A 7,299-nucleotide genomic window follows, 5' to 3' on the forward strand; every position below is an offset into this window, starting at 1 on the left:
ACTGGCTGTTATGTGCCTTGTTTTAGGCAAAGTTATGAAGTGTTTGTTTTATTTTAAGAAAAAGCAGAATTGTCTTACATTAATTAAATACAAACACACACACACACACACACACACACACACACACACACACACACACACACATATATATTGAGTTTTCACACTTTGTTCTTATTTGCACATTTGCCTACAAAACTGAAGTCCTAATGCATTTTTCTTTTAAAACTGCTGAGTGTTGTAAGCCTTGGCTTGGCCTTTTAAAAGCTTCGAGCTGGTCCACTGTCATTGTCATTGATATGGACCAATATCAGCCGTCTATTGGGACCTAGAAGATGACCAGTTAGTGGTTAAGTTAACCTTGGGGGCAAAGACTCAATTTAGACGAGGGATGTCCCAATCATGTTTGTTTGTTTTTTTTTAACCCCCTGATCTGATAATGATCTTTTAATATTAAGTATCAACCATTACTTCTTATCTCACCTGTATTCTTTTAGATCATATGTGCACCATATGTATGCACCAGGCAGTACAATACATAGGGCTGTCAAAACTAATATAGTTAGAAGAAGGTAGCTCCAACAGACGGTGAAAACCTGTGTGTCTGAATCTAGAAATGTTCTGGTCATTAAACGCTACCATAAACTCCCTAAGCCTCTACACTGTCTCCAGGAAACTTTCCTCTTCCTTTAAATGCAGGATTCGGTAAATTCAGTTGTTTAAGTGCAGCCTTTGCCTGAGTGGACTCTGCGTTTCTATAGTTTTTTTAATTTATTTTGGTGGCGAATCAAGTTATCCATACTGAATCTCCTACTAGAAAGAGAGTAAAGTTCTTTCACACAGCAGGCATGTTTTGTCATGTATATTAATGGTGATTGGCTAGCGTCAAAGCTGCCAAAAATCAGAACCAAGAATTTGATTCCTTTTCTTCTTAAGTTTTTGGCAGCTCTGATGCCAACTATCGTTAAAAGGAAGAGGAAGAAGTGCAGTGGGGAATGTACAGGCTTTCACCTCCCCAACGACAGGTAAGTAGCCAACCGTTGGAAATTAATGGCACCAGTTTCAGATTTTTACAGAAACAAGCCAAGCAAGTTTCTGATGGTTTTTACCCTTAGAGTTAACCCTATTTATACTTCAACTTCCCGACAGTTTCTCAGAACTGAAGAAGCTACTTGGATGAGCGGGGAAACGTCTTCAAGACATTCTACAAGCCCAGTTGCTTTTCTTTAACACCTTCTGGATAAGAGGAAGAAGACATTTTGATGTTACAGGGACATGTTTTTTGTTCAGACCTAAATTAAAACAACAAAAGATCATACTGATCCAGGTCATTTTTCCTGAAACCATCCAGGACATCCCTCATTTATATGTCACTTTGTGCCATTTTATGATCTCTTTGTATAGCTGTATAGCCCAGTATGCTGTCGAACAATTTTCCAATCTTTGCACAAAAAAAAAGAGTCATTTGTTTTCCATTTTTTGGCCCAAGAGCATTGTTGAAATTCTTCCAGTTACTAGAACCATCTCCATCTACCACTTCTGACATTGACTATATTAGAGGCTTACTGACTCCTTTTTTGTTTGCATCTGGTCTCACTCTTGAATTACTCAAGTTCAACACAACCCCCCACAATCATGCACAAATATACTTGCTTGCTACTACGAAAAATGGAGAACGGGGAGGAAAAGATTCAATGGTCTTGGCTGCTCTACTCCATTAAAGCAGATGATGTCTTCTGCTTTGCATGCACTCTGCTTGGAAACCGAGGGGAAATGCACTCATCAAAGAAGGGTTCAACAGCTGGAAGAATTTAGGGTGTCAGCTTAAAGAGCACGAGTATGAGCATGAGTTTTTTTTTTTTTTTTTTTAAACCACATGCAGGCAACATGACATCGTGACAGGATTTGCAGAAGAGATTAGAAAGCTGCACAGCATTGAGTTAAGATCAAAAAAGTGAATGCAGCTTGAGGTGGAACTCTTTTAGCATCAGAAGCATCATTAACATCTATCTGAAAGGAACCAAACTCCAAGGGCCCAAATGAATCCTGAAGCAGGAAACCATTACTGTTAACATCCAGAATGAAGTTAGTGCATCGGTGAGTGATAAAGAAGAGTAGAGGAAGTTCTCTGTCATGTAGGTCATAGTACATCCAAAAAAGAATAAAATAAAAAATGCTAAAGAAAGGCATCTGAACATGTAGAGTTTCTCTGTTCTTTTGAAGTTGTAGCTTCTTCAGTTCTGGAGGACTGGGGATTTGGGATTTAAATGGGAACATCTGTGGGTGTTACCCATCAGAAACTTCCATGACTTATCTTAGAGGTAGTAACTAATCGGAGGGGTAATGAAATCGACTAGACTGTGCAACTTTTCGTTCTACTGCAAATTGTGAATCATGTCTTGGTGCTGGAAAAGTTCTTTTATGCTTCTGGGAGAGTCCCAAGTATTTCAGAATGTCAATGATAGGACGTGGTGTATAACTGCAGTGGTCTTGTTTGAAACCAAGGCCATTTGTGTGCCCTGAGGCAGTTCCACTCTCTGTCCAACAACATGTCAAGAACTTCACAATAAAATCTTATTCTGTGACCGTGAACAACAACGTGACAGCTGTGCAATACCAGATGCCGGAGATGATACAAGCACTGACCAAATTTGCTACGGAAAAGACGAACAGTGCATGGACACTTATGTAGAGAATATGGTGGTGGAGGTTAAGCTGCTATTTAAATATCTCCTCATTATGTGTACGTCCTGAATCTCCTTTTAACCTTTTCTCTCTTACTGCCCAATTATGGTGAGAGAAACTTACCACCATTTATAATTATTATAAAGGGCTGTAAGACAAAGATCTGAGGGCAGAGCAATGGGCATCATGTGACTTTAATTCCAGATTTAAGATCATCCTAAACCACTTGATTGGTGAGCACTGTATATCTGATCACTATATTTTTTTCTACAATAAAAACATATTTATTTGTGCTTATTAACGTTTCTAGTTTGATTTAACACATTTCATCAGGAGCAATGAACCACAACCTCGCTAGATAGCAAGGACTCTTTTGACGACGTTGGGACTTCATTGTTCGCAATTCTGGTTTTGCTCAGCCATGCTCAGGTACTTTTGAGGCACACTGGTGACTTTGTAATATATATATAATATAAATAATGAAATAATCCCAGTGTCTACATATGAGGACACAGTTTTTTTTTTTTTCAAAAACTATGACTTCCTGTTGAAAGATGCTTAGTTTTTATGCTTCTTAGTTCCTATTAATCCCAAATATGTTGGAGAAATTAAAAATGCATAGCAAACAAAAGCTCAAGTGTCAAGAGGATTTGTCTTATAAGAGTTAATTATGCAAAGATAATTTTGAAAGTCTTCAGTATCAATAATACATTTTGATATATGAATATCAAAATGTGTATTTGTGTTGTATTTATTATGTCAGTAATAAAAATCACACGTGAACCAGAGTTTCTCTGTTCCGAAGAAGTTGCAAACAGCTGTGTGTACTCTTCACACTGTGTGTTTGAGGGAGCAAAGAGAATCAGACACTGTACACAGACCTGAAGGTCAGTTACTCTACGCACTACGACGGCCCATGTGCCGACGAGGCATGTGGGATCGGATGGGGACTCTTATGCAACTGCTTCCAACTCTCTGCCAAAATTAGATCTAGTGTATGGACTGATTGAGGCAAAGTAACAGACGTATAGACATATGCCGCAACATCAGTGACAATAAAATTGTCTGTACGGCCTGTACAAAGATAACTGAACACACACCCATAACCACACATGACCGTGCAGTGAGCTGAGCCGGGCCCCAGCAATTCATTTAATTACACTGTAACAATGGGCTTGATGAACCATACATGCATGGTGGGAGGAACACCTCACATTTACATCGGAAGACACACTCAACACTGACAAAACAAATGCAAAAACAAAACAACTTGCACACTTTGTTGACCAGATGTACAAAGTAGGGAGGCCAGTAAGTGGTTACATATGTACATGCAGACAGAGACACAAACTCATGCGGATGAGTGGGGGATTCTGCTGTATGTCAACAACGGGAAACTAAGCAGCCACCCTTATGCCATATTTATGGAGGCAGGACTGGATGGAGTCTGGTGTTCAGCAATGTGGCCCATATGTTTTACATAATCCCCACAGGACACTATGTAGTGGGTGGACACAAAGTACCTTCCCGGGCCTGGATCCTCTGCAGCTGGCAGGAATCTTTTACGACTGACTTTTTGCCCTACAGTTACCTTTAGATTAAGGAGCAACCCGGCAATGCTAAGCATGGACTTCATTGTGTCAGAATGCTCTCTGTAAAAACTATAAGTCTCTCACTGGTTACTTACAGTATCTGCACCAAAGTAAAACTGGGCACAAGTTTGCCTCAGATGGTAAGACGTTTTTTTTTTTTTTTTTTTCCTGCGCTCCACTCATTCGCTTGGATTGCAAGTAAGTGTTGGTCACAGTTCATCATCATAAATTCCGCGCATGTTTGTGTAGAAAGTAAAACATGCCTCTTTGACGGGGACGGTGTGACAGTTAGCCCTCAGGGGAGGGTGTTCAAGTCATTGTTCCAAAAATTTAACTGTCCACTTTTAGATGCTAGAGAAAGTGAAAAAGCTCACAGGCAAATCCCCATGGCAGAGTTCCTTACTGATTAGTACTGATAATTGTATGTGCACCAATCAGGCATAACATTATGACCACCTTCCTATTATTGTGTAGGTCTCCCCTTGTGCCTTCAAGACAGTCGTGACTCATCAGAGGACGGACATGGGCCTTTTGAGGGTGTCCTGTGGTGTCAGGTAACAGAATGCTGGTGGGGAGGGGCTTCGGGCCCTTTGTGTTGAGGGTAGGGGCCTCTGTGGATCATCCCACAGATACTTTCAGGTTTTTTTTTAGTTGTTCCTAAAGTGTTTTGTGCGTGTCAGGCTGCATCCTGCTGGGGATGGCTGATGCCATCAAGAGGTGTCATTGCTATGAGGTGGGGTTGTCTGGTCTGGTTGCTACATGTCTATTATGATTAATGTTGTTCAATTCTCCTGTCATAGTGGTCATAATGTTGCGGCTGATCGGTGTAAATCTGCATGACTTGGCACTGCTTGAGATGTTGAAGCACTGGCGCTTCAGACTTTCGTACGCTAGTTTCTACGTCTTTACTCGATGAGACAAAGCAAGCGTGAAGGCATAAACCCTCATACTTCTTTAAAGCTCTTTTCCATTATGTTTCTTAAATCCGCACTTATTATCTGAGGGCATGACTCAGAGGTTAAACAACGCTGCGCTTGCCTCACCGCTCCGACGCAGAAGTGGTTGGACGGGGTGACAACTTTGCTCAAGAGATGATTGACAGCCTCACACTGGGAGAGAAGTCAAGTCAATGAAGGCTGCAGTTCAAAGTCAAAGTGGTAGAATAGCAGCGTTGTATGTAAAGGAGTGGACTGTCAGCTCCATTCATCTCCCCGAGGCAACGTGCCAACCCCTCAACTCACCTTGGAGTCGCCTATACTCACCTCTTTCCGGCCTTTCTTTTGTTGCATCCATATTCAGTCTCCAACTCTTTTTTTTTTTTTGGAGCATCTTGAAAATCCACAGGGTAATAGTTACCAGCTGTTCTAGGAATTGTGACCCCACTATACAGTGAGATGCCTACTGAATGGAGGAACTCTTAAATATATTACTGTCTATCACTTATGACAACACTTACACACTTCATCACAATCTCCCTTTATTATTTTCCTCTCCTTTCTTTTCTTCTCCGTCAACATCAACATGTGTTTTTCATTGAAGGCCTTCATTGTCCAACAGAGGCAGAGTAGAGAGGAGAAATCAGTCATTTTCATCCCCCCCTTCCTCTTCCTTTCCTTTAAGATTGCACCTTGCCAGTTTGTTCTGCTCCATTAAATTTCGCTCCCGCTGTCTAAGAGTTGGTGAGCAAAGGGGGCTCGAGAGGCCAGGGCACCCATGAGGTTGGGATTGGAGCGTGACGGCCAGGCCCGGGCTAAAGACTTTCAAAGCCTTTTTTATTAACTGGTGTTGCATACTGCATCACTGCATACGTTGCCATTTTGTTTATATCAGGTAAGGCCAGCGAAGAGCTATTTACCTGCTTGGCAGCTGTGAGTATGAGGTATTATTTATTGCAATATGTCAAACCTGCAATAACCAGTGCCTTGGCTGCAGAGGAAACAACCCACAAACACTGACATATTATCCTCTTCTAAGTCTCCCTGACCTCCACAGGTGGTGAATTCATAGAAACCAAGTTACATTCATAACTCTTTCCTCCGGCTTTCTTTCTGGAGTTACGTTTGCTGCAGCTCTGGGAAACCAATCATTTCTGATTGACGTGAAATCCATCATTAACGTTGCACTTACCCGGGAATGTTGCCACAGACAACAGATTCAGAAGCGACGCACGACATCTTAAACAAAATATCTTGCCTCAGGTAGGGTACAGATTTTTTAAAGAGCTTTATGACTCCTACAGCTGAACCGCAACAGTATATTTGTTGAGCTATAATTACTAAAACACCACGTGTTTGCTCCTTGACATCATACTGTATGGTTAAATGCATACCTAATATTCACTGTTTACACAGTAGGTCTTTATTGGATTGGAATTACAGCCTTAGCAAAAAAGGTCAGCACTTAAATCAAATGGAAGAAGTGTATTTCCTCTAGCACATGATGGCTAAAAAAATGCTGAGCACTTGGATTTCAGTGTGGATCAGAGAAAAAAAAATACCTCTGCACAGAACTGGATAGTCGTGCATGCAGTCAGAGCTTCTAGGTATGTGTCACAATAACAGACTCAGAACAGCTTCTCCAACAGCAGCCAGTTAGCTGTAAACAAATTCAGTTTCATTTATGCTCAAATGGCTTATACTCCTCCGTCCATCATCTCATAAAGCATGGCAAAATCTTTACTGGAGCAGAATCAGTTCCCAACTGAGGAACTCCCGACCAACTTTCTGCCATCAAAAAATGTGCAGATGGGTTAAATAGTAATGTCACTCGCATGTTTTTTTGTGCCTTTAATTCCATGAAGCATGTAACCTCAGGTAAAACCATGAATCCTGACCATACATTGTAGAAAAATGGAAGTTGTGTCTCCAGTTAGTAACGTTGGTAAAACTGGTGCAAGGATGCTGGTGGATATGGAATCAGACTTTGAGTAGTACTGTCAGAGAGTGGAGCTGCATTATCGATGACCCGCCCACTATCAGTGTGAAATCCAAGGAAATACTCTTTAATTAGCCATTATAATAATTAT

The sequence above is a fragment of the Mugil cephalus genome, chromosome 1 (genome assembly GCF_022458985.1).
Source record: "Mugil cephalus isolate CIBA_MC_2020 chromosome 1, CIBA_Mcephalus_1.1, whole genome shotgun sequence".
NCBI classification, from domain to species: domain Eukaryota; kingdom Metazoa; phylum Chordata; class Actinopteri; order Mugiliformes; family Mugilidae; genus Mugil; species Mugil cephalus.